The 23,849-nt window shown below is 41.9% G+C and overlaps 1 protein-coding gene across 7 annotated transcripts in view; it reads right to left on the reverse strand.

The window, feature by feature from the left end:
* The window catches only part of ERG (ETS transcription factor ERG), a 651,652-nt gene that overhangs the window by 258,698 nt on the left and 369,105 nt on the right, over positions 1-23,849 (reverse strand). Inside the window, exon 1 of one of the 7 annotated variants that reach the window (XM_069202568.1) lies at positions 5,455-5,542. The exons of the other annotated variants lie outside the window; for them this stretch is intronic. The gene's annotated coding sequence lies outside the window, so the exon portion shown is untranslated. Of the gene's footprint in view, positions 1-5,454; positions 5,543-23,849 lie in introns of those variants that run through there. 7 annotated transcript variants of the gene reach the window in all.

A 23,849-nucleotide genomic window follows, 5' to 3' on the forward strand; every position in this document is an offset into this window, starting at 1 on the left:
TTTTATCTTGCCGCCGTGAGGCAATCGCCCCGTCCACCCCTGCCCCTTTGCCCCGTCCCATGCTGATCGAGAAGCGGTACCTGTGAGACGAAGACTTCCTTGAATGCTGATTGTAATTGGTAAATATGAAAGGAAATTGTACAATTGCATTGTGTTTCTTTTAGGTAACCAACTGCTGATTTTTGACAAGAGCCCTAGCTAGGAGTTTTTCTAAATTAATGTTGCTAAATTGTTTTGCATGAAGTCCCACATGCCGATGCTAATTTGAGGTTAGATGAGGATTTCTTTTGTCGCACGATGCAATTTGAGACCTTGTTATGCTGACTAAATGTATGCAATAAGTTCATTGCAGATTATAGTATTAGTGATTTGCATTGCTATTATCGAATGCCTTGTTATTCAAATGCTGCATAGATTGCACCTGTTTCGCCGTTATGGACAGCTATTAATGTTCATTTACGTTTATCATTTGGTGTTGAGACACATCTATATTGTGCTAGCTTTGTTAATATAGGGAAATAAATGCACTAACTTTGCAATAAACTGGTGTGGTTATTCCTGACTGAAAGGTCAGGGTTCGCCAAAATGTATTCTGGATTAATTGTTAAGTGTTATGTTGATCAGGGTATTGCTTATGTTCGTTATTGATTATTGATTTAATAAAATTGACTGGTCTCGGGTGAAGAGAGTCCCACTTAGCCAAAAGATTCATCGGCCTAAAGAGCGTCCAAGTACAGGTAAATTATTAGTACGGAACGCTCTATCAGCTTATTATCACACGGTGCTGACCACCACATAGAAGAAGGCCCTTTAGTTCCATTCCAAGCAGCAATCCTCTTGAAAACATACTGCATCAGCACCAGAAAAACTCACTAACTGATACAAGCCGCAATCCTCTTGAAAACATGCTGCATCAGCACCAGCAAAACTCACTAACTGGTGTAGTATCATTTCTAGAAGGTTCTTTATGACCGGAATATAACTGTTGACAAAGGAGCGCAAATATTTCCTGCAGGAGAATGCTCAGATGCAAGCTTTGTCTGTCCATACCACAAAGTTATGGAATGATGTCCTGAAGGACATCTAGGGTTGCATATGTTCTCATTTGTAATAGATGAGGCCCAGCAGTTCTTGATAATCTACGCCTTTTGGTGGTGGCCAGTGCTGAGCTGCTTAAAGTTGATATCCTTTAGGCAGTAATTGCTGGATAATGGAAGAAATTCTACTCACAGAAATTCCCATTGGTCAAAAACTGTTGGCTTAAGCATTCAGTGCCTATAGAACAGTCTTGTCCCACCCCTCTTGCACTGCCAGATTACTCTAGAGGTCACCTGCTCTTGCGTTATCTTGCCTTATCATGCGCTTGTTGATAGCATGTGACTTCCAAACAAACCTTATCAGCTACGAATATTGCACTTTGGACTCTGAACTTGTTGTCATCTCTGCAGTAATCACTATATCACTAATCATTGCTCTATGGACTATATAACATATCTGTTGTTCTTGTTCATCTCCATAGGTTTTTTAATAGTTTATCAACTGCATTCCTTCTCTTCTGTTAGAAAAATCTCCTTGAACTTATTCTATGTCCCATTACGATATCACACCAGATATAGTCACAAATATTGAAATATTTTCTTGACAAACACTCTCTTGCATCTTCAATTAGATAGCTACTATGACTATATAAAAAAAAAATCATTCTTTTGGTTGAATTTTGCAGAGGGAAGATTGTGCTGTGTAAACCTTAATGGTGAACTGGTTAATTCTACTGTTCGCTGGTTGCTAAGCAGCAGCGGCCGCCGCAAATGTCAAGGGGGAGGGTGGTGAGATGACGGGGCAAACAATGCTAAAATAAAAAAATAAAATGACTTACCTTTCCTGCCTTTCCAGTTCAACACATGCGAGCTGGAGAAACCTAAGTGTGCATGTGTCTTTGCCCGGCTGTCTCAGGCCGGCCAAACACACATGCACACTTAGGTGCACTCTCTCCTCATCCCCCACTCCCCCCTCCCATGACCTAGCCCACCCCTCCCTGCACTGCTGGCTGAGCAAGCAGATGAAAGATAAAACAATATCAAACTATCATTTTATTTTTCATCTCCTGGCTCTTTGCCAGGGGTGATATTCGTCTGCCATTGCGGAGGAGTCACCCCTGTTGCTAAGACACCAATTTTGTAGCGGGGGAGTATTCAGAGCACAAAATAAACATACAACACTAATTACTACTCAAAAAAAGTCTTGAACTCATTAGTGACATCAGTGATCAGTGTAGGACACAGGGCAAGAAAACCACAGCAAATCTCTTGTACAACTTCAGTGGTTTGAAGTAAGATGACTTCAATCAATCAATAGTTTATTCGGTCCAAATTTAGGCCATTTTTAAAAGTAAACATACATACATAGAAATAAAAACCATAAACCAATGTATAGTAAAAGAAAGGATAAAAAGGGGTCGTATAGCTAAAATATTTCCATAAATAGTTGTAAAAAGAAGAATACTCAGGGTGGTCTCCGGATCTTGCCCTGTACATAATGCTGGACACTAAAATAATACTAATCAATTATTAAAAAGATAAAAACTGTTCTAGAACCAATCTAATCGATTATTAAAAAGATAAAAACTGTTCTAAGACCAATCACTATATAAAATCAGACATTAAAACTCCAGAAAATAGCACAGATTAAAAAAAAAGAAAGTTAAGAGGTCGGGCCATAAGGAATGGTACCCATGATTGGTCAGTTCTATTAAATAGATTGGTCAGAATAGGATATAACTTAGCATTTATAAAATTATATAGTTGTGGTAACCCACTAAACAGCATACTCGGGGATACAATCTAATATCCATGATAGGTCTCGGTTTTCGTTGGAAGTAAGATGACTTATTTTAAACCAAAAAGAAAAGACTGATTACTGGCTTGTGTTTCCATCAAAACTTCTGACAGTATCTCTCTGTCTCCCCTCTGGAGCTTCATCAGCCCCTAAGCATGTGCACAGAAGATTAGCCCAATTCTTCAGTTTGTAGTCCTATTCATAGCGAAAAAACCTACTTCATTTACTGACAATGGGATCAATTCAAATTTTATTTGTTATGTTAAAGGGTGAATCATCAGCATGTAGATGTCTCCACTGCATACACCACGATACCAACATGGCTGGTGTAGCCATTCTGCCTTAGGAAATCTCTAAAATAAGAAGTTAGCAGAATGTTTCCACCATGAAATCAGTTCGACACAGCAAAGTTAACACACCACTAACTCTGGTGACATTCTCCACAAACTGCAGCAACAGCATCACGCCATGCCAACCAAAGACCATATCAGCCAATCAGAATTGAGCACAAACTTTTGATAAATAAAATAGACTGCAATAAACGGTGCTCGCCAGTCATGTGTTGCTTGGTTCCAGTGGCACAGAGGCCCAAGCAACACACTAGACCTTGCATTCACTTCCTACACTCCTCGACTAGTACCTTGAAATAATATGAGAGTGATTTGAATGTGCCCCTTTGCTTGTTCTCATCTACCACCTGCTACTCATCTACTTATGCCAGCCAAAACTCATCAGGAAACAGCCCATTTTCATCAAGGGCTTCTTTTCAACATTCTCAAAATCCAGTTGACACAACTGTCAAAGTCAATGCTAATGAATTTGCTCAACCAAATAATGAAAAAAGCCAATGCTTCTACTCAAACTACACACCACGAAACCAACGCCCTGGAAATTTCAGTTTTTCACTCAACAAGAGGAACATGATTTGACAATTCTTCAATGAGAAAATAGACATGGTCAGACAATCCATCAAAATTAATGGCATCATCCACACTGTAATAAATGGGCTTGTTAGTTGTTGAGAATGAGCATCAGGAAACTGTTGTGATGCATTGGCACAAGTGGCAACACCGTTAGCTGCCACTATAAGTCCCTAGTAAATGGTACTTAGGTACCCAGGACATGGGGTATTAAGGGTAGGTCCCTCAGGGCAGCAGCACAGATTGTGCCACCCTCTAGGCCCATGCAGCCAGAAGCACCCAACACTGCCATTGCAGGCTGAGTGTTCTGATGCAATCCTAAAAGACAAACTTGACATGGCACACAGCCTGTGTGCCCTGTCTACAACACACTGCATACACTATAGGTAAGTCACCCCTCTGGCAGGCCTTTCAGCCCTAAGGCAGGGTGCACTATAGTATATATGTGGGCATAGATGCATGAGCAATATGCCCCCACTGTGTCCTTGCCAAACTTGGGGCATAGTAAGTGAACAGGGCAGCCACTTTAATACATGTGCTGGACACTGGTCAGTACGAGTTTTACAGCTTCATGATGGCTACTCTGAACCCAGGGTTGTTTGGTATCAAACAACTCAGAATGATAAATCCTAACTGCTACCAGTATTGGACTCATTACAAAATGTACCCATGGGTCACCTTAGAGGTGCCCCCTGAAAAAGCTAACTACCCTGGCATGGTTGCTGGCCAGTCACAATCAGCCTGCCACCACCAGCCAAGTGTCTGAGTCCCTGGGGTAAGAAATCCTGTTCTCTGGGACTCAGAACAAAGCCCTTCCTGGATAGAGGTGCTAACACTCCCTTCCTCAGGAATGTGCACTGCCCTGCTGGCGAGCTTCAAAGGGCATACCCCCCTTGAAACTCGACCCCCAGGCCTGTTGCTGGCAGCAGATGACCGACCCTGTTGCAAACCCCTGCTTTTGGAGGGAGCAATAGTGGGAAACCAGACAAAGGATAGGAGGAGTGGTCATCCCCAGCTTACACCACCCCTAAGGTGTTGCATGCAAGGTTACCTTTCCATTTCATTTCCCACCACCTTAGAGTGAAGGAAAATAGCCAATCAGGTGTAGGGAAGTGGCCTCTGCTCACAGAAAGTGGCCACTTAGTGGGTGTAGCCACTCTAAGGTAGATGACCCATTAGTCAGTACCAGATACCCCCTAAAACACCCACTAAATACAGTAGTGGGAATCCTCAGACCAAAAAATCAGATTCCAAGGACACAAGAAGACCAGCAACAAAGAAGGGCCAAGGCTCAAGAACTGAAGTCCTGCTGCACCAAGAAAAGGCTCCAAACCCTGTCTGCTGCACCTAGGACTCGACTATCACCGCTGAGGGGTTGCTTGGACATTGGATGGACTCTACAAAACCCAAGAAGACCTCCACTCTTCAAAAATCATAGTGAAGGCATCATTCTACAACACCAAGGAACCAAAGACCAAGTGAAGGCCACTTCACTGACCAGCTGCTGACCAAGGAACCAAACGCAGCAGCTGGACCAAATTTCACCCAGGGCTTCACGCGACAGACCGTGAGGACACAGCTCCTGGCTCACCAATACGGTCTTCATCCGGCCACACTGTGCCCTGCACCAAAGAACCAGCTGTTCCCTAAGGCTAACCCCTTGAGATCTCGACACCCCTATGGGACTAACCGGACTTACCTTTAAGTCTGCCTATGCAGTGCTTTTCCAAGTGGTCCCCTGCAGTGGCCTTGGATCAGCTCCATTGACTTTCTGCAGCTGCTCCCACCTGAAACAAGAGTTGCCCAAACTTCTCCAGCTTGTCCAGGGTACCCATTGACAACCTCGATATACCTGCAAAAGGAGACATTGATAAACGCATTGCCTGATTTTCTGTGAATTTTCAAAGTATTTCTCTATTGATTTCTATGGTGCATAATTATACATAACAAGACTAACTTTATTAAAACTTCAAAAATTCATAACTTGAAAAGGACTTACCTGATCTGGATGATCTTGGTCTTACAATTTATATAAAGATCTGAAGTATTTTTGTAAATTGGTCTTGAGTTATTCTTTTGAATGTGTGGTCTCATTTATTGATATAGTGGCTACAAGAAATGTTTCGCACTTCTCCAAGATTAGCCTAACTGCTTGACCAAGCTACATAAAAATTAGAGCATTAGGTGATCTAGTTTTTACCTCTGTAAACCAATGTATGGTTGCCTGGACACCCTGCACAGTGTGCTTAATGTTGCACACTAAATAGAGGGCCAGCCTCCTGCAGATCGTCTATAATACCTGCTGAGTATTAACGTGTTGGCCTCCCTACTGTGCACCAGCAGCATTAGTTTCAGAGTGTTTGGGTGTTGCTGGGAGCACAGCAGCACCCCAGAACTGTGCTTTATAAAAAAGGTACCATGAGTCTTCTGGGACCTCATAAACCTGACCCCAAGAGAGGCTCTCCATTGATGCAAGCACTCCTGGAGTTGGAGCTTTGTGCTCTGAAGCCCTGGAGTGTGTGGAGGTCTGTTGGTTGGTCCTAAAGATGAAGTCGGACAGCATAGTGAAGGTTGAAATAAGATCCTGGGAGATGTGTTTTTCAGTTCAATGCTTTATTGAGAATGTTGATGGTTGATAATATAATGAATGTTATTGGCACTATATCAATTGACCTCAATGGTGGGTTATAACATATATTGCTTATTGGCAGTCCCCATTCTTTTCAATGGGTTGTTGCAATAGTGAAATATTACATTTTGTGCATTTACTAATGTGGTGACATCCCAACAAAGCCAATAGGCTAGACCAGTGGTTCCCAACCTGTGGTCCGGGGACCCCTGGGGGTCCGCAAAGCCTTCTCAGGGGGTCTGCGAGAGCCTAGAAAAGTTGAAAATACTAACAAATATTGCCAAATTTGGTTCCCAGCTTCCAGTAATGACTCAGGCAGGGGTCCCCAGATTCTAATAATGATTCAGTGGGGGTCCCTGGGTTCCATTAATGTTAAAGTGGAGGTCCACAGAAATCAAAAGGTTGGGAACCACTGGGCTAGACTTATTGATAACGGCACCCCGTCATATTCTGATATTGCATATGCTATAGGCAGTCAATATTGTGGTTACTGGAATCAGGGGGGCATTAGGAGTGTAACATGATATGAAGGTGTCCCTAAAGGTATTTTCATCTACCTGATCGTAGATTGTTGTAATTGAAAGTGTACTGTTTAGTAGTGTGTGTAATAAAGTAATTTTCCTTTTTAAAAGAGGACGCAATAGCCGGACAATAATTTATCAAGGGTTGCTGTTGCCTGCTAGTGAGCTGGGGTTATTAGCCTGCATCACCTCTGAGTAGACCATGGACTGCTCTGCTTTGCTACCCTGCGAGAGTCAAGTTCTACAGGATGGTACTGCAGTAAAAAGAGAATTGCAGAATTATTACTGGTTGTTACGGGTGAAAGACTCACGTCCTTTGCCATTAATAACCTAATTTCTTGCACTCATTAATCTTAATCGGCCAGGAATTCTGCAAATCCTAGCTAATTATAAATTTGCACTGGGACAGACGGGAAAAAATATCCTTGATTCATGTTGCAGAAGCTACAAAATATAGCGAATGATATTACATCAGGCCCTTGGATAATCCGCTCTCTGTCTTCACTTAAAAGAGGCATTGCTTCGCCTCGCGAGACACAAACTGCACCATTAGCTTCTCGTGTGCTTAAAATACAAACCACATTGGGATCGTATTCTGAAAAAGCTGCCATATTAACTTAAACTCCTATTATTGGCAATCAAATTCTTTAGAAATACTGAAACTTGAGTCAGTAGAGCACTGATCAGAACCATACTTCTGTTGCTTTTTCTCACAAATTGAACACAGAAAAGATGAAACAGTATGCATTACAAAAGTCCCCAAAGAAAGGCACCGTCAACACATAGAGCGTTCACTTCATATACAAAAAAAAACAACAAAAAAAAGATGTTTTGAAGATGCTTGCCAGTGGAACGCGGTGCCTCCCGGCCGTAATATCAGGAAGAAAGCATACAAAAGCCTTTCAATTTAAATTAATATATAGGCCAGACATCTGTATTAAAATTCTTGGAGTTCTCTCGTTTCTAATGGTAGCTTGTGGTTAGACGAGGCTGCCGGAGAAATCTGCAGTTATTGCCTTTGTGTAGCCTCAGGTGGGGCACATGTTTCTGATTGCAACAGGCTGCAGTGCACCCCCTCGTTAAAACCAACACATGACACAGTGCGTCAAGTCAGCTGAAAGGTTACACATCAGCAACCAAGATGGACGAGGCGCGAGAGGTACTCGCACCATTCAACCTCACCTTCAGCACTGCTGCTTAATTACCATTGACGTCATGATTTAGGGGTGTTTTCTTTTATGAGTGCTCCAGCATTCCGAGAGTAAGAACTTCTATAAATACAATCGAGGTCTTAAGGTTCAAGAACGCTTTTATTAAAGTCTTCCCAACTGGATCCTTTCCATCCCAAAGAAAACACCAGCAGGATTTAGGACTGTAGGACAGCTGCTTCTCAGATGCTGGTCTGCTCCATTCTTAGATGCAGCTCTTTTCGTGTGTATTATACACCCAGAGGGCAAGGGCAGGAACGCAGGGAAAAGCATGGCCTGGTGAGTGACTCACTGGACAGTGATGAACAAACCAATCTCATGCTTGTATGTGACCACACGTACAATGTCTTCATGCCCACTGACTTGCATTACTTACCCTGTGCACTTCTGAATCTCCACCTAACTCATCGGCTTATTGCGTGATATTGCTAACCAACTGTTAAGCTACTAGAAGCTTTTCAATTGAGTGAATATTCTTGAGTATTGCTGGGGATGAACCACCACCTTAGTCACCTTCACAACTGTTTCAAAGTTTGAACTACCCTACCCTAGCTATGCACCTGCAAAGCATGGACTACCACATTGCTTACCTGCTCATCTATTACAAGATTTGAAATACCACAAATTCCACCTGCTAAACTACTACAGGACATTAGATACCACACTCTTCACCTGCCCAGCTGTTGCAGAGTGTGAACTAACACTCAGAACACCTATTCAGCCGATGCATGGTGTGATATACCAGCAAGTTCACCTGCTCAGCTGTTTCAGCATGTGAACTAACACCTCATACTCCTATTCAGTCGATGCATGGTGTGATATTGCAGCAAGTTCCCCTGCTCAGCTGTTGCAGAGTGTGCACTACCACCCAGTACACCGATTCAGCTGTGTATGTTGTGTCATACCAGGAAATACACCTGCTCAGCTGCTGCAGAATTTGAACTAAAACCCTGTACATCTATTGCGATGGTGCATGGTGTGAAATACCAGCAGATTCACATGATTAGTTGTCGCAGACTGTGAACTACCACACTGTGGAGCATATTCAGGAGAGGCTTCCACAGCCGAAGCATCACTTTTTTGATGCTCAGGTGGCTCAAGCCTCTCAATCATATCTATGAGGTGATGCAAAGCCACTTTGCCTGACTTTGAATGACCTCATAGATAAGGAGTAAGACAAAGCAGTGCTAGGTGCTGTGGTGGGTTTTCCCATCCAACACCCATGGATTTTGATGCTGCCCCATATTTACTTAATCACGCAGACCTGAGGCAATGCCAAACCCTTATACCTCCCCAGACCAGGCATAACGAGGAGAAATAGTTTTATTTCTCTTCATTTTTCCCTCTTTCCATGTGTGCTGCATGTGTGCTCTCTAGTTACACACCAATATCTTCAGTGATTGCATTACAAATCAACATAAAGCCATGTGTTTCTCACTGATTACTTCAATTCAAATTAATATTTCAGGTGTGTGTGCTATTTTAGATATAATTACCTTTGTTTACCACAAAAAATATATATTTTGCAAAAATTGTTTTTTATTAAACAAAAAGTCTCTTTACATTTTTTGTGGCAGCCTGTCTTATATTTTCATGCTTTTTTAAAATAATGGCTTCCTTATTAACTGTACCTTCTCAGACACAGGCTGGGTCCTATTAGCCCTATAAACATACAAGTGACAACTTTGCACTGCACCAACCAAGTTTTAATTCTGTTTCCATCTGGTCACACATGCTTTCTTCAGTCAGTCAGTCAAAATAACTTTATTCAGCGTTTTGCCATAAAAGTGCACATGCATACATAAAAGTCATCATAAAATACAGCACTTATTGTATACATCAAAAGCAAATCTATTAAATCTAAGTTTACCGCCCAAGCATACTAAAACAGTATAAGATAATAAATACTTATAAAAGCATATATAATAATAGGACAATATAGTAATAAGACAATGCCTAGTTTCTCTTAATAAATGGTCACATTACCAGTTCATATCGGTTTCTAATGGTGATAGCAGATTTAATAAAACTAAAAATAGAAATGCACATTTGTTTAGATGAGAGGCTTTGAATGCCAGTCAATCCGTCTTTGTAGGAAGAAGTGTGCAAGTTACGCAAAATGGGTAATAGAAAGGATTTCCTGGGAACTGAGTAAAGTTTACAGAATAAAATAAAATGGCAAGTACTTTGTTTCGAAAAATTATCGCAAGGGCATGGCGGTAGTGTTTTTTCCCACACGCATTTTATCGGGAACGCCACTCTAAAATGGATCATATTAAATCTAAAAAGTACGAGTAAAGAGTATAAAGAAGGGGTCGGGAACCAAACAAAATAAGGTTCTAACAAGTCTGATGATAGAATTTGTATGTATGAATTAAAAGAACTCAATTTCTCTGCCACTTGGTATCTAAGATTCATAACATGCTCCTTATGTCGAAGTTTAACAATTTCTTTCACATTGGCTGGCAGGAGCTCTGGTTTAAAATACATATACTCCAAGTCCAAGTTTCGGAAGCCATTGTGAACAAAATGTAACCATGGAATTTTGTTACAGTTGTTAATGAAATACAGTCTTTTACACAATCGTGTGTTAAAGTAGCCGCCGGGTTTGACCATACTTTTATCCATAGCAAAAGTGGGGCAATATCTATCAAATCTGTAATGTAGCAGATTCCCAGTTCCTCATGGCATAACATGTTTGCTATGTTCTTAGGTACCATAAGTAACCGATGAAGGAATTTGTTCTCTGCAAGCTGTAGAATGCTTGGACTGATATATCCCCAAAGGCCACCCCCATATATCGCTGCCGAAACACATTTGGAGTTGTAGAGCGTGATGATCTGGTGGACCGGTCTATGCCCTAATCTGCGGGCAAAACGAAAGATTGCCTCAACATTTCTTGCCAGTTGTTGGAACTTAAAATTCAAATGGAATTTCCAAGACAAAGTGGAACTTAGATACAGACCTAGGTAGCAAACATCTTTTACCTTTGTCAAGGTGTTCCCCCCCATTCTAAAACATTTGGTGCGAGTGGTTTTAGGACCGCAGGTCATAACGTGTGATTTTTTAAAATTGACTTTCAAATCAAGCTCTCGTGTATGTGTTGAAAAAAGATCCAGGAGGGTCTGTAGACTATTGCCCGTGCGGGCAATTAAAACAGCATCATCGGCATATAATAAAATTGGCAATTGTCTAAAACTCATCCTGGGGAAATCTTTACCATTTTGGACCAAACAATTATACAAGCCGTTTATGTACAGTAGAAACAGAAAAGGTGCCAGTGTGCAGCCCTGTCTAACACCTCGATTGGAAGCAAGGGGATGAGACCTTTCACCATGTTGTCCAAACTGAATTAAAATAGAGAGGTCAGAGTATAAACGTTTGATCAAATCCAGCAAATCCTGCTCAATCCCCATTGTATCCATTATGTCCCACAGTTTTGCTCTGTTCACCATATCAAATGCACTGGACAGGTCTATAAATGCTAAGTGGATAGGTTCCCTTTTGGCAATAACATATTTACTGAGGATAAGATGTAAATTTAGGGCCTGATCCACTGTGCCTAATCCAGGCCTAAACCCATATTGAATTGGCGATAAAATGTTTGTCCCTGCAACCCAGTCCTCGAGCCGGGACAGAATGACACTCCCCAATATCTTTGCCATGGAGTCTATTAAAGAGATAGGTCTATAGCAAAAAGGGTCAAGCCTATTACCCTTTTTGAAGATCGGGACGATTATTGCCATTAACCATGAGGAGGGGATAGTACTTTGAATAGCATTGTTCAGAACATTTGTGATTAATGGAACCCACAGATCAGATAAAGATTTAAATACGTCCACCGGTATCCCATCGGGGCCAGGGGCTTTCCTTAATTTCATTTTAGTTATTGCTTTCTTAAATTTGCTTTAAAATGTACCATTTGCCACTCTTTTCACACTTTTCTCTGGAGGAGCCTCCTAAATCCCCTTTATATTGGTGGAGGCATAACAATCATCCCCAACCTTTATGCCCCACCACTTTGAAATGTCACCAGCCACCACTGTCCTCTTTACAGATAAATCAGCACAGTTGTTTTATGGCAAGCAGCTAACTAAACTTTGTTGAAGAGTACACTCTAACATCAAGGAAAGGTAGAGACATTAAAAACATTTGTGATTTTAGGCATACCGAAGTTACATACCGAAATCTAAGTAAATTGAAACAATAGAAAGGGGTGTTTAAACAATATCCATAAGACTTATTCCTTAAGCACACTTAAGTTGACCTCGAAGAGATTTCATCTGCAAAGTCTCATTAACGCAGCTAATACAACTTTGTGTATCAATGGTGATGTGTTAAAGTGAAACAACATAGTAAAACATAGTATTAAGCCAGTGTCATTAAGACACTCTAAGGCTACCTTAATTGCTCAAGATACAAAAGCAAAATTACTCACTATGAACAACTACCCATTTCTGCTAAAACCATGAGCAAGTATAGTTCAGTATCAGAAAGCCTTCATCAGGGCAGCCAATAAAATTCAGAGAAAATGAGAACTAGCACAACATATGAGAAGTTAATTAAAACCTCTTTAAAAACAGACATCATAAATATATTTACAAGTGGCAAACATTATTGTAGATTTCCTCTGTCATATTAGAATGGTTAAGCTGAGGCTGCACCTCATTAGGCAGAACTGCAAATGGCTACAAATCAAATTCACAAAGTTCTCCTTCTAAGACGGTTAATATCTGAAGAATATCAGTTTAACATTTGAATACGGGTGTCAATGTCTAAAAAGTAAATATTCATGTCTAATATCCTGAGTAACTCAGATGTGATTAATTCATTGGCAAAGAAGAAAGAAGTCCCAAACAAACACACAATTTGTTCTGGAAAAAAATGAAAATTTTGTACTAAATCATAAAAACATTTTAATAACAGGATAATCTAGCAGCTAATTAAATAATTACATCATTTTGTAAAATATAAGGAATTATGCTTGCAATTCTAGAAAAAAATAAATGAGGAAGGCCACCAGGCAACATGATGAACTTCCATTAAGGAAAAATCCAGTCAGGCAAGAAAATAGAATCACAAATTTGGGGACACAGAAGCAAGATACAAACAATACAGGCAACATGAAACAATGGTTAGGTTATCTCTGATGATCCAAGTACAAACGTCTCCTAATGGACTGATTTGGAAGAAAATGCTGGACAGTCACATGAAAGGTAGTGTCATATATAACATGGCACCTACTTAGCATAATTCACCAGACCGATGTACACAAAAAACCAGAGCCAAATACCTGGTACTTTTGCACCATATTGTAATAATAGGAAGCAAAGAGTGTAGGAAGTAAGTAATGAAAAGGATTCAGGATGCACACATTTGTAGAAAAATTAAATGAATGATATGAAAACAAAAACATTCCCATCCAGAGGGAGGCTGTAGGAAAGTAGCCTCCTTCTAGCTTGGTTACCCCCACTTTTGTCCTGTTTGTCAGTGTGTTTGACTGTGTTCACTTGGATCCTGCTAACCAGGACCCCAGTGATTATGCTCTCTCTTCTAAATTTGGCTGCCAATAATTTTATCCCAATAATTGGCATACTGGTGCCCCCATGTAAGTCCCTAGTACATGGTACCTAGGTACCCAGGGCATTGAGGTTCCAGGGGATCCCTATGGGCTGCAGCAGTTATTCTTCCACCCAGAGGGAGCCCATGCAAAGGGTTCTACAGGCCTGCCATTGCAATCTGCGTGAACCAGGTGCAAACACCCTGTTTCACTACAGGTCACTGCACCAGGTCACTGTAAGTCACCCATATGGTAGGCCCTCTCAGCCCAGAGGGCAGGAGCAGGTACCTGTGTGTGAGGGCACCCCTGCACTAGCAGAGGTGCTCCCACGAACTCCAGCTCCATTTTTCTGGACTTCGTGATTGCGGGGACACCATTTTCAATATGTACTAGACATAGGTCACTCCCGATGTCCAGCTACATAATGGTAACTCTGAACCTGGGCATGTTTGGTATCAAACATGTCGGAATCATACCCCACTACTGTTACAAGTATTGCAAGTATGATTCCATGCACTCTGGGGGCTCCTTAAAGGACCCCTAGCATTGCTACATCCAGTCTTACAGGGTTTCTTGGGCAGCCCAGCTGCTGCCACCCCTCAGACAGGTTTCTGTCCTCCTGATGCTTGATCTGATGAAGCTCAGGAAGGCAGAACAAAGGATTTCCTTTGGGAGAGGGAGGTAACACCCTCTCCCTTTGGAAATAGGTGTGACTGGCTTGGGAGGGGTAGCCTCCTCCACCCACTGTTTTTGCTTTGAAGAGCACATTAGGTGCCCTCTGTGCATAAACCAGTCCACACCGGTTCAGGGACCCCCAGTACCTCTTCTGGCACAAAACTGGACAATGGAAAGGGGAGTGGCCACTCCCCTGTCCATCAACACCCCAGGGGTGGTGCCCAGAGCTCCTCCAGAGGGTTCCTGTGTTCTTCCATCTTGATTACAAGGTTGGCAGGGAACTCTGGGAGCATCTGAGTGGCCAAGCCAGGCAGGTGACATCAGAGACACATTATGATAGGTAGTTACCTGGTTAGGTGACCAAGCCCCCTCTTTGGGCTATATAGGATCTTCCTCTGGGGTGGGTCCTCAGATTCGGCTTGTAAGACTCCAACAGGACTCCTCTGCAACTCCTCTGCAACCTGTACTTTGACTCTGGCCTTAGGAACCCTGACTGGACCCTCCAGGAACCTACAAGCTGCAGATCCACGAAGAAGACTCTTTTGCATCATTGTATCCGGAACTCCTGCCAGCTTTGCAACATTTGCCCAGCTGTGCATCCTAAAAAGACTGCAACTCTTCAGCCTGCACAAGAAGGAAAAGGAAACTCCCTTGGGGTGAAGGCATCACTCCCCTGTAACTACACGTACCTGGCTGCATCGATGACCGGCTGCGTGGATCTCCCCTCATCCTGAGTGGCTTGGGTCCGGAGAGTCTCCCATGGTCCTCTCTACCAGCTGTCGCTCTTTAGTTGTGGTAAGTCGTTTCCAACCCACGCAAGACAGTACCCTTTGCAGCTGCCAAGGCTTGTTGCTTCACCTTCAAGGAGAACTTCAGGCGACGTGTAGTTCCAGCCCCCAGCACTCCCTCCTGCAACTTTTGGACCTCTGAGTGGTCTTCTGGCGGCGTGGGAGCAACTTCTGTGGTGCTGCATGGGCTGCTTCTGCAACTTCCATGTCCCTGCCCTGCGGGACACCTTTGGGTGCTGCCTCTGCTCCTGTGGGCCTTCTGCAATGTGGAGGGTCCCCTGTGACTCCCTCTTCTGGGAAGAATCCTCTAGGACCTTGCTGGTCCCCCGCAGCACCTCTTTTCCTCCAACCGCCAGTTTGCCTTTGCAAGGCTTGTTGGTGGAAATCCTTCACCTACACCCATTTCCACTTCCAGCGTGGGAGACCTTTTCATGCATCAGGAACTCTTCTCCATCTTCTGTGCTGCAGTACTGACCTGTCTTCCTTCTTCGTCGACCAACTCCAAAAGTTACCTCTGGGTGGGTAATCTCCTACTACCCCCTGGTCTCCACAGACACTTCTGGACTTGGTCCCCTCTCTCCACAGGTCTCCATCTTTGGTTTTCCACTGCTGGTTTCTTGCTGGCTGTTCTGGGTGACTTTGTTTTCTTCTTATCATCCTTTGGGGTGGTTTTGGGGACATCCAGTGTGTTTTACTCCTACACTTCTGGTCACTGATAGGTACTGCATTACTTACATGTGTGGTTTCTTAGTACTCCCAGCTCCCCTCTACACAATTCAATTTACTTGCCTAGGTGGGGGCCCTGTGATCTCATTCCACTATTTTAGCATATAGTTTGGGCTCCCCCTAGGGCTACTATTGCATATTATGATTTTAATCTGTTTTCTAACCTTTTTATGCCTCTTACTGTATATATATATATATAGTGTATTTACTTAGCTCCTATTGGAGGGTTGCCCCTCTAGTATTTTCTGATACTGTGTTCCAAAAATAAAGTACCTTTATTTTTATACAACCAAGTGTTTTCTTTCTCGTGTGTAAACTCCCTACACAGGCCTTGACACTTTTGTTTGTGGTAAATCCCTATTTCAGCAGTCTTCTTCCATTTTTTGATTTGTTCTAAACGTCTGTATTTTGACCTCTTGATAGGTGAAACCTGCTGACCTTACTTGTACTCTGCTTTACAAAGATAAATATTTATGTGACACCTAGGTATTTAACTACAATTGTGTGCAGGTTCGGAGCAGTTGTATACATGTCAGCAGTTGGGTGCAGAAGTAAAGAAAACGATCCCCCCAAGTGTATCTAACAAGATGACATGCTGAAGACAACAGGTTTTTGCAGTCAGGCTGCAGAAGGTGTAAAGTTTCAAACTAGCTTTAAAAACAAAGCATTTAATCAATACAAATTGCACCGCAAAGGTCACCCTGCCAGAGAAAATTAATGGATTAGTCATATTTGTATCACCTACATGAGGCCATTCATGTCCTGATTACCTCCTATTTACAGTTCACAACTGTTTGTGAATTTCCCCTTCAATAGTCCATTCATTTGAGGTCGAGGACCAGCTTAAAGTTTTAAGAGCACATCTCAGAATGTGTGTTGTGCGATGAGGGCTTGGAGAATGAAACTACATTTGATCCTTAGTGGGATTAAATCGACCAGTCTTAGGAGAAAGGAGAGAGATGAGCTATTGAAACTTTCCATAATATTCGAATTTTGTGGTGAAAGGGATTGTGGCCTAGCTTTTTCCTGCAGGCTTAACTCTGGAAGAGGAACTGAGTAACCTTTCTGCAAAACATAGGAGAGGAAAGCATCATAACATTAGTTTAGTTTTCTAAGGGATCATCAGGCACTATGGGCCACATGTACAAAGCTTTTTTCTCATCACAAACGGCCCAGTCGTAGTGTAAGTGACTCTTGCCCCACCACAGCTCATGCTGTTAGTGCAGATGGCTGAGAGTTGTGTTTTATGTTATATTGAAATCAATTACTGAAGCATTTGACCAACACCATTTTACATTAATAAAATGCTTGATTAGCCAGTCCCGAGAATGCTCTATGTAGACTCTACTTTTGAGTTTAGATTAGATAGTTATTAACTTTATTTACAACGGAGTGGCAAAGCTCCAAATAGTGCAGCGGGTACAGTGGCACCAGGGCCACGGAGTGTTAAGCACCTTCTGCACAACGTGATGGTACATCAAGCCCAACTTCATTCCTACAGTTGTCAGGTTTTTGAAACAAGAACTCAACCAGCCATACTTTTTTCATTCAGGTCATAATCCTGTGAAATAGCCTCTCTGAGATTATGTAATTTAACCATGGTCGGAATGTGCTGCATTATGCACCATAATTTCCATTTTCTTTCACTATAGTTTAATCAATACTGCTGCATGATTTGGCCCTCCATTGCAGCATGTGGGCTTGCATATGGGAAGTTATTTATTTGCAAAAATGGGTGCTCAACTCATGAAAATATACTATTTCTCACAATATATTTTGTAGAAATTGGAAATTGTTTTTATTTTAGTATTTATATGATATGCTAAGTGTCATCTTTCTGTCACTTAAGAGTGATGTAATGTGTGCAAAAAGTCCATCTAGGTAGGCACTGAAGTGGGGGGGGTACTTCTTGAATGACATTCTTCAGTAGAAACGTTTGTTGTGTAAAGTGCAGTGTTTCACTACAGACTGTGGAGCCTAATCACAAACTGCATTTTGTAGTTTTTTTAGTAGGATTGGTGGTACTTTTATGAGTTCTACAATAGCACTAGTAAATTGCTACAAAGTGCTATTCACAACCAATAAGTGTAAATCTCCAGCTCCACCTCTCCTGTTTTTTTTCCATGGGGAGATCCTCGCATGTAAGTTTACTACTTTAAGTAGGTTTAGGGATGGACACACACCCACCCACAAACAGTAATGCAATTGCTATTCAAAAGCAGCACTTGCAGAGTTTCTACAGCCAAAAGGGACACAAAAATGTAGTACATTACTCCAGCTCAGAGCTGGTGGAAATCTAGCACCATACATGGCAAACCATTGCTACTGCAACAACCTCCCATTCAAAATAGTCGAGACATGGAATTAAAATAAAACCCAATAGCATGTCATTTAAAAATAATTTATCTTATTTAAAATAGTTAAAAATATAAGTAAATATAGCTTTATGTTAACAAAAATATCTGAAAATAAAGCATATTTGTTATTCAATTATAAAATATTATAAACATATTTTAGAAACCTTTTTTAAATTTATAAATTAATGTAATATTGTTTTATTAAACTATAATCATACAACTTTTAGTTCATTTTATACATCACTTTTAATAATTATTAATGTATAATAACATTTTTTTTTACTTTGGTTGGAAATTTATTTTTTTATTTAAACACCAGAAACATATATTTTTTAATTTATTTGCATTAACTCTATATTTTATCCAAAACTATGTTACCAGTGCTGTATATCGTTTTTTAATTTTTTGCATTCCTTCATTCAAAATAAAACATATAAAATAATTGACATTAACATTTAACATCAACATATTTTTACTAATTTATTATAAAGTTTCCCCAAAATATGGAAGGGACATCCGCAGTACTTAACTCGAGCTAGGGGACCAGCACTTATGTTTCTTCTTCAGACTTTTACTGAGAGCAAGAGAGAGAAAAACACACAAATGAAAGAGAAAGAGAAAGATAGAAAAATTGTCACAAAGGGAGAAAGCAGGAACCAACAAGGGTGAGATAAAGTAGTGTCTGTGTAGTATGTCACCTTCTTATGTTATTTCTTATATTTCTGACTTTGGTCTGTTAATTTCTTATGTGCTTCTTTGGAACCATGATTCCATCAGGTGCCAGCCAGGTTCTAGAGCGCTGGGCTTGAAGTCAGTTGCCTGCTCACCTTGGGCTTGATCGGTGGCTGATGCGGTTGGGGGTCCATTGAAATAAAGGATCTTACATTTTATCTCTATGAGGCTTCAGTGGTTCTTTACTTATGGACTGACTATGTACGTTCTATCCTGGATCGCCGTATACTACAGTCTGGCAGTGGATTAAAGAGGCCTACAGTGAATTAAAGAGTATGCAACCTTAGTATTCATTGCGTTGACATTTGACAATCGCTCACCGTGTGCTTCTGAGCCGAGCTCTGGGCACCAGCACTCATCCTTCTACAAATGAAGCATTGGAAGCCTACTGCCATCCATGCCAGTCAAACCAATTGACTACATAACAGACCCTTAGTTCTTTGACCATACTGAACGTATCACTGTTTACAATCCAGGCAGCAACAATTTATGGCAAGGACTACCTTCAGTTAACAATAAAAGGTCTTCTCAACATATAATGCACTAGTTGATACAGAGACGCTAGTCTAGCTAAGCGTTTTCTGAAATTGTCTTGTGTGCAAGCTAGTATATTCTATCTGTTCTCAATTCAAGCTGTTCTAATGTAAACAGTGTATGTACGACTGTTCCTATTTAAAGTGCTCTGGCATCCTTTGGGTCCTGTTCATTCTACACATACCTGCAAAAAACATAAATAATGCAATTGAATATTCTGTCTTATCTTCAAGATCTAAGGATATATCAACGTATTTTTTCACTATGGCCCTTCCCGCAACATTCAGGCAAACATGACTTAAATGTGGCAGTCATTAGTTTGTAAATAAAAATGCACCAGTGCTCAAAGCTTGCCTCGTTAAAAAATAGGTGCTGGCCGCCAAAAATAAGTGCTGGGGCTCCCCACTGGCAAACACCAGCTCAAATTAAGCACTGTATGTGTGCAACACTTGGGGGCATATTTATGAAAAGTGGTGCTGCACATAGGGCAGTGTCACTTTTCTTGCACCCCTTAGTGCCCCCCTAACGCATCATGTGTGCACTGTATTTAATATACAGTGCACCACAGTGGTAGTAAGGGAGCTAGAGTAAGAATTTTTTACACTAGTTCGCGCTTTGCAGGATTAGCATAAAAAATGTTGACGCTAATCCTGCAAAGCGCCCAGGGGCCCACTGTAATCAACGGGAGCCTCCTTTTAACGCCTGCTCTAAGCAGGCGTATAAGTTCCAGAAAAAATGACGCAAAGAAATCTTTTAGATTTCTTTGCAACCCCCCCCCTCCAATGGGGGAACACCCCCTTTGCAGTTATTTTGCCTGGTGCAGGCATAATGTAGCGCAAAGGGTTACAAAGTTGCACAACACATGCATTGCGCCACTTTGTAAATATGGTGCAGCATTTTTGGCCACATAATGCCACATTAGCGTAAAAAAAATACACTAATGTGTCGTTAGAATGGCGCTAGGCCCTCTTAAATCTGGGTCTTATTTTCTCTCCTATAAACATCACGACACCCAGGCCATGTCTCAACGACATTCTGTGTTTGATAGGCAGAGGAAAATCTCTCCACCTGCCAAGTCAGTCACACTTTTGGCTGTATGCCACATTTCCTGTGGCAGTGCAGCTAAAGCATTAGCGCCTTGCATGGCTTCTGAAACTGCTTTCTGACTCGGAGTCTTGTTTTTAATTAATCGAGACACATTTTTAAGACAACAGAGCAGCTTCCAGGAGACGTGGGGAAATATCTGCGGGAGCCAAGTCTGGTTGCATGCCTCTAACGTCATTTGCCCACCCAGTGCTGCGGTAGAGACAGAGTGGCTGAGTGTGGCTCCCACGCACCATGGAACGGGGCTTGGGGTGTGTGTGAAACATGTAGGGGTGCACACGTATGGACAGTGGCTCCCAGCAGGATCCATTTTCTCGCTAACCACTTGACCACACGAATCACTACAATTGAAACCATAGACTGTGGAATGCCTTTGTTTGTTGTTTGTTTTTGCCTATTATAACAGGCATGAGAAATGAAGAAATTGTTTTCACCAGTCAATATTTGTTGAACGTTTGACCTGAACGTTAATTGATGTTTGCAATAAGCTCTTGTGATGTGAAAAATTAAAACGAAATGAATATGGATAAATATTTGAGGGCAAACCATCCTTCCCACTATGGAAGCAGAGTGCCCTACCCCTCATGACGTAATCATGAATCTTCATGGCTATTAGCATAGTTCTGTGCACCTGTGGGATCCACAGTTAGTTAACAAATAGAAATCACTCTCTCCAACCATCACCAAAAGCAAGGTAATTTTTTTTCCACTGTTTTGAACTTTTAATGCAATGAAACACGTATATGTATATTAAAAATAATCTAGAACCAAAATGAATGTATAAAGAAATGTATCATATACTATGCATGTTACCGGTGCACCTGAGTATTAATTTAAGATACAACTTTTCTATGAGTGTCTGGTATATTGTTTGTAATTTTAAAAGTGATGAATCAGAATTACAGGCCAATTCAGATTATATTTCCCACTTTGAAAGAAAGGCATGTAACTTCATAAAGAGCAGCACATGGACTGTCACTTTAACGATCCAGGTCCCAGAATGCACTGCAGCCGCAGTTAGACCACAATGTTCGAGCACTAACAGTGGACATTTCATCTTCATTTCAGCGTAAATATAATTTTGGTATGAGTCAAGGGATGTACACACCCACAAAAACAGTAATAACAAGGGGCTAGGAGCATGACAGAAAGCAGGGATACTAACCCAAATACATAAAGAATGCTTCAGAATCACCACGTCCTTCAACGCATATGTACACCTACGACCAGGGGGGGCTCCTCCGCAATGGCAGAGGAGCATAGTCCCCCCGGCTAAAAACCAGGAGATGAAAAATAAAGCAATAGTTACAATATTGTTTTATTTTTCATCTGCTGGCTCAGTTAGCGGTGCAGGGAGGGGCAGAGCTGGGCCTTGGGAGTTGGGAGGTGGGAGGAGGAGAGAGTGCACCTAAGTGCGCATGTATGTTCTGCCAGCCATCTCAGGCCAGCAAAACACACATGCGCACTTAGGTCTGTATAGCCCGGCTGTGTTGAACAGCTGGGCTGCAGAAACTGCCCAGACCTCAGGGCAGTGTCTGAGCAGCAGTTCAAGCTGCTCAGACCAATCCTGATGCTGTTTTCATGCTAGGTTTAGCATCAAAGCAGCACCAGGATTGCTGGGGAGCCTGTGCTAGTGTCTGAGTGAATGCTAGGACACCACAAGAAGAGGAGCAATGAGTGAGGTGGCAGAAGTCAGCAGGAACAGTGGGAAAGGTAAGTTTTTTAAAAATTGTTTTTACTCACTCCCGTCGTTCCCCTGCCTCCCCTCTTGACATTTGCCAGCGGCTGTCCCTGCCAACGACACACTTCCCACCTTACAGTAACCTGTGCTAATACCCCAAAACATTCCGTAAATATGCATGCCAACCAAAGCAGGAGATCCAGTATCTTTGGTTATCAAGGGAAGCGCAGTCCTAGCAGAAATTAGCTACATTACAAAGAACCCTTCAGCCAGTGCTCAGCAAAGATGGAAAGCAGAAGTACTTATTCACCTAATCTCTTGTAGCTGCTAAAACAGCCACCATATTTGCTACTAATGCTAATTTGAAAGAAACTGACATCAAAAGAGCAAATGGAAGCCACAACATACTCCATGCAAACGTTCATAATACAAATCCTGCAAAACTACATACAGGAGGGAATATCCAGACATTCCAAACCAAAGAATGCACATTACAATAACATCCCCAGGGCAGTATTATGTAAAAAGGTGCTCTATCCCTCCATCAATTGATACAACCAATGCAGACAGGGACAGTGTGCCACATTACATACAACATCTACTTCATCCAGTGCATGTATGAGATTTTGCTTGCACTGAAGAAGTGCAACAATGAAAGGCGAATTGGAGATTTCAAACTGCTAATCCATCCCTCAATGCAGAGGGGCTGGTAGCAGAATGAGGAGTAGGCAGGAATCTCCTCACTGGTATGTGATGTGTGTTGGAATATGCTAGGGGGACCTGACACCCGCAAGCTCTGTCTCCAATGGGCACCCTTTGGGGGCACGCCTTCCTCTGTGATTCACAATCAGTGAGATTTGTTGGCCTATGCCTGCCCATCCCTAATACAGCTTGGGCACAGGGCCAAAGACATTACCTCTTACTCTTACTAAAACGTTTTTTTCCCGAGAACCATATTGGTAAAGGCGTTGTTTAAGTGTCTGCTGTCCCCAGGGGCGTAGCTTGGTGAGTCAGATTGGTGGAAGAGGGTGAGCTTCAGGTTTTCGGACAAATAGGACAAGCAGGGCACATTAGAGGGCAGTGAAAAGGGAGACAAATGGTGATTGGCAGGCGTTGTTAGTGAGAGAAAACACAATATTCTGTAAATTTATCAACATTTTTTAAGACTTTCAATTCAGTAAGGGACAGAGAATGTGTGCGTTTTTGCCTGTGATGTAAAAAATCGTGGTGAAATCTGACAGATACCTCACCGTACCCAACTGAAAGCACCTGTACCTAACTATTTGGCAGAAAATACATTTATTGGGGGGGTTGTAACACCCCAAAACACCCCCTGAAGCTACGTCCTTGGCTGTCTCTTTTGTATTACCAGAGTGTGCCAGGGTACAAAATACAAGTGCAAACATTTCATGAGTTTGTGGTGCACTTTGTGAAATATCACCACAGGGTTATTTTTAGTGGACGTTCATCCCAGGGGCCTTGTGGCACTGTTAAAAGCCAAAAGATGTATATTGTTGGTCAACTCATCAATACTCATTGTGTTCTATCGTAAAGCATATCGCATTCCACTAGGATTCAA

This window comes from Pleurodeles waltl, chromosome 8 (assembly GCF_031143425.1).
Source record: "Pleurodeles waltl isolate 20211129_DDA chromosome 8, aPleWal1.hap1.20221129, whole genome shotgun sequence".
NCBI lineage: Eukaryota > Metazoa > Chordata > Amphibia > Caudata > Salamandridae > Pleurodeles > Pleurodeles waltl.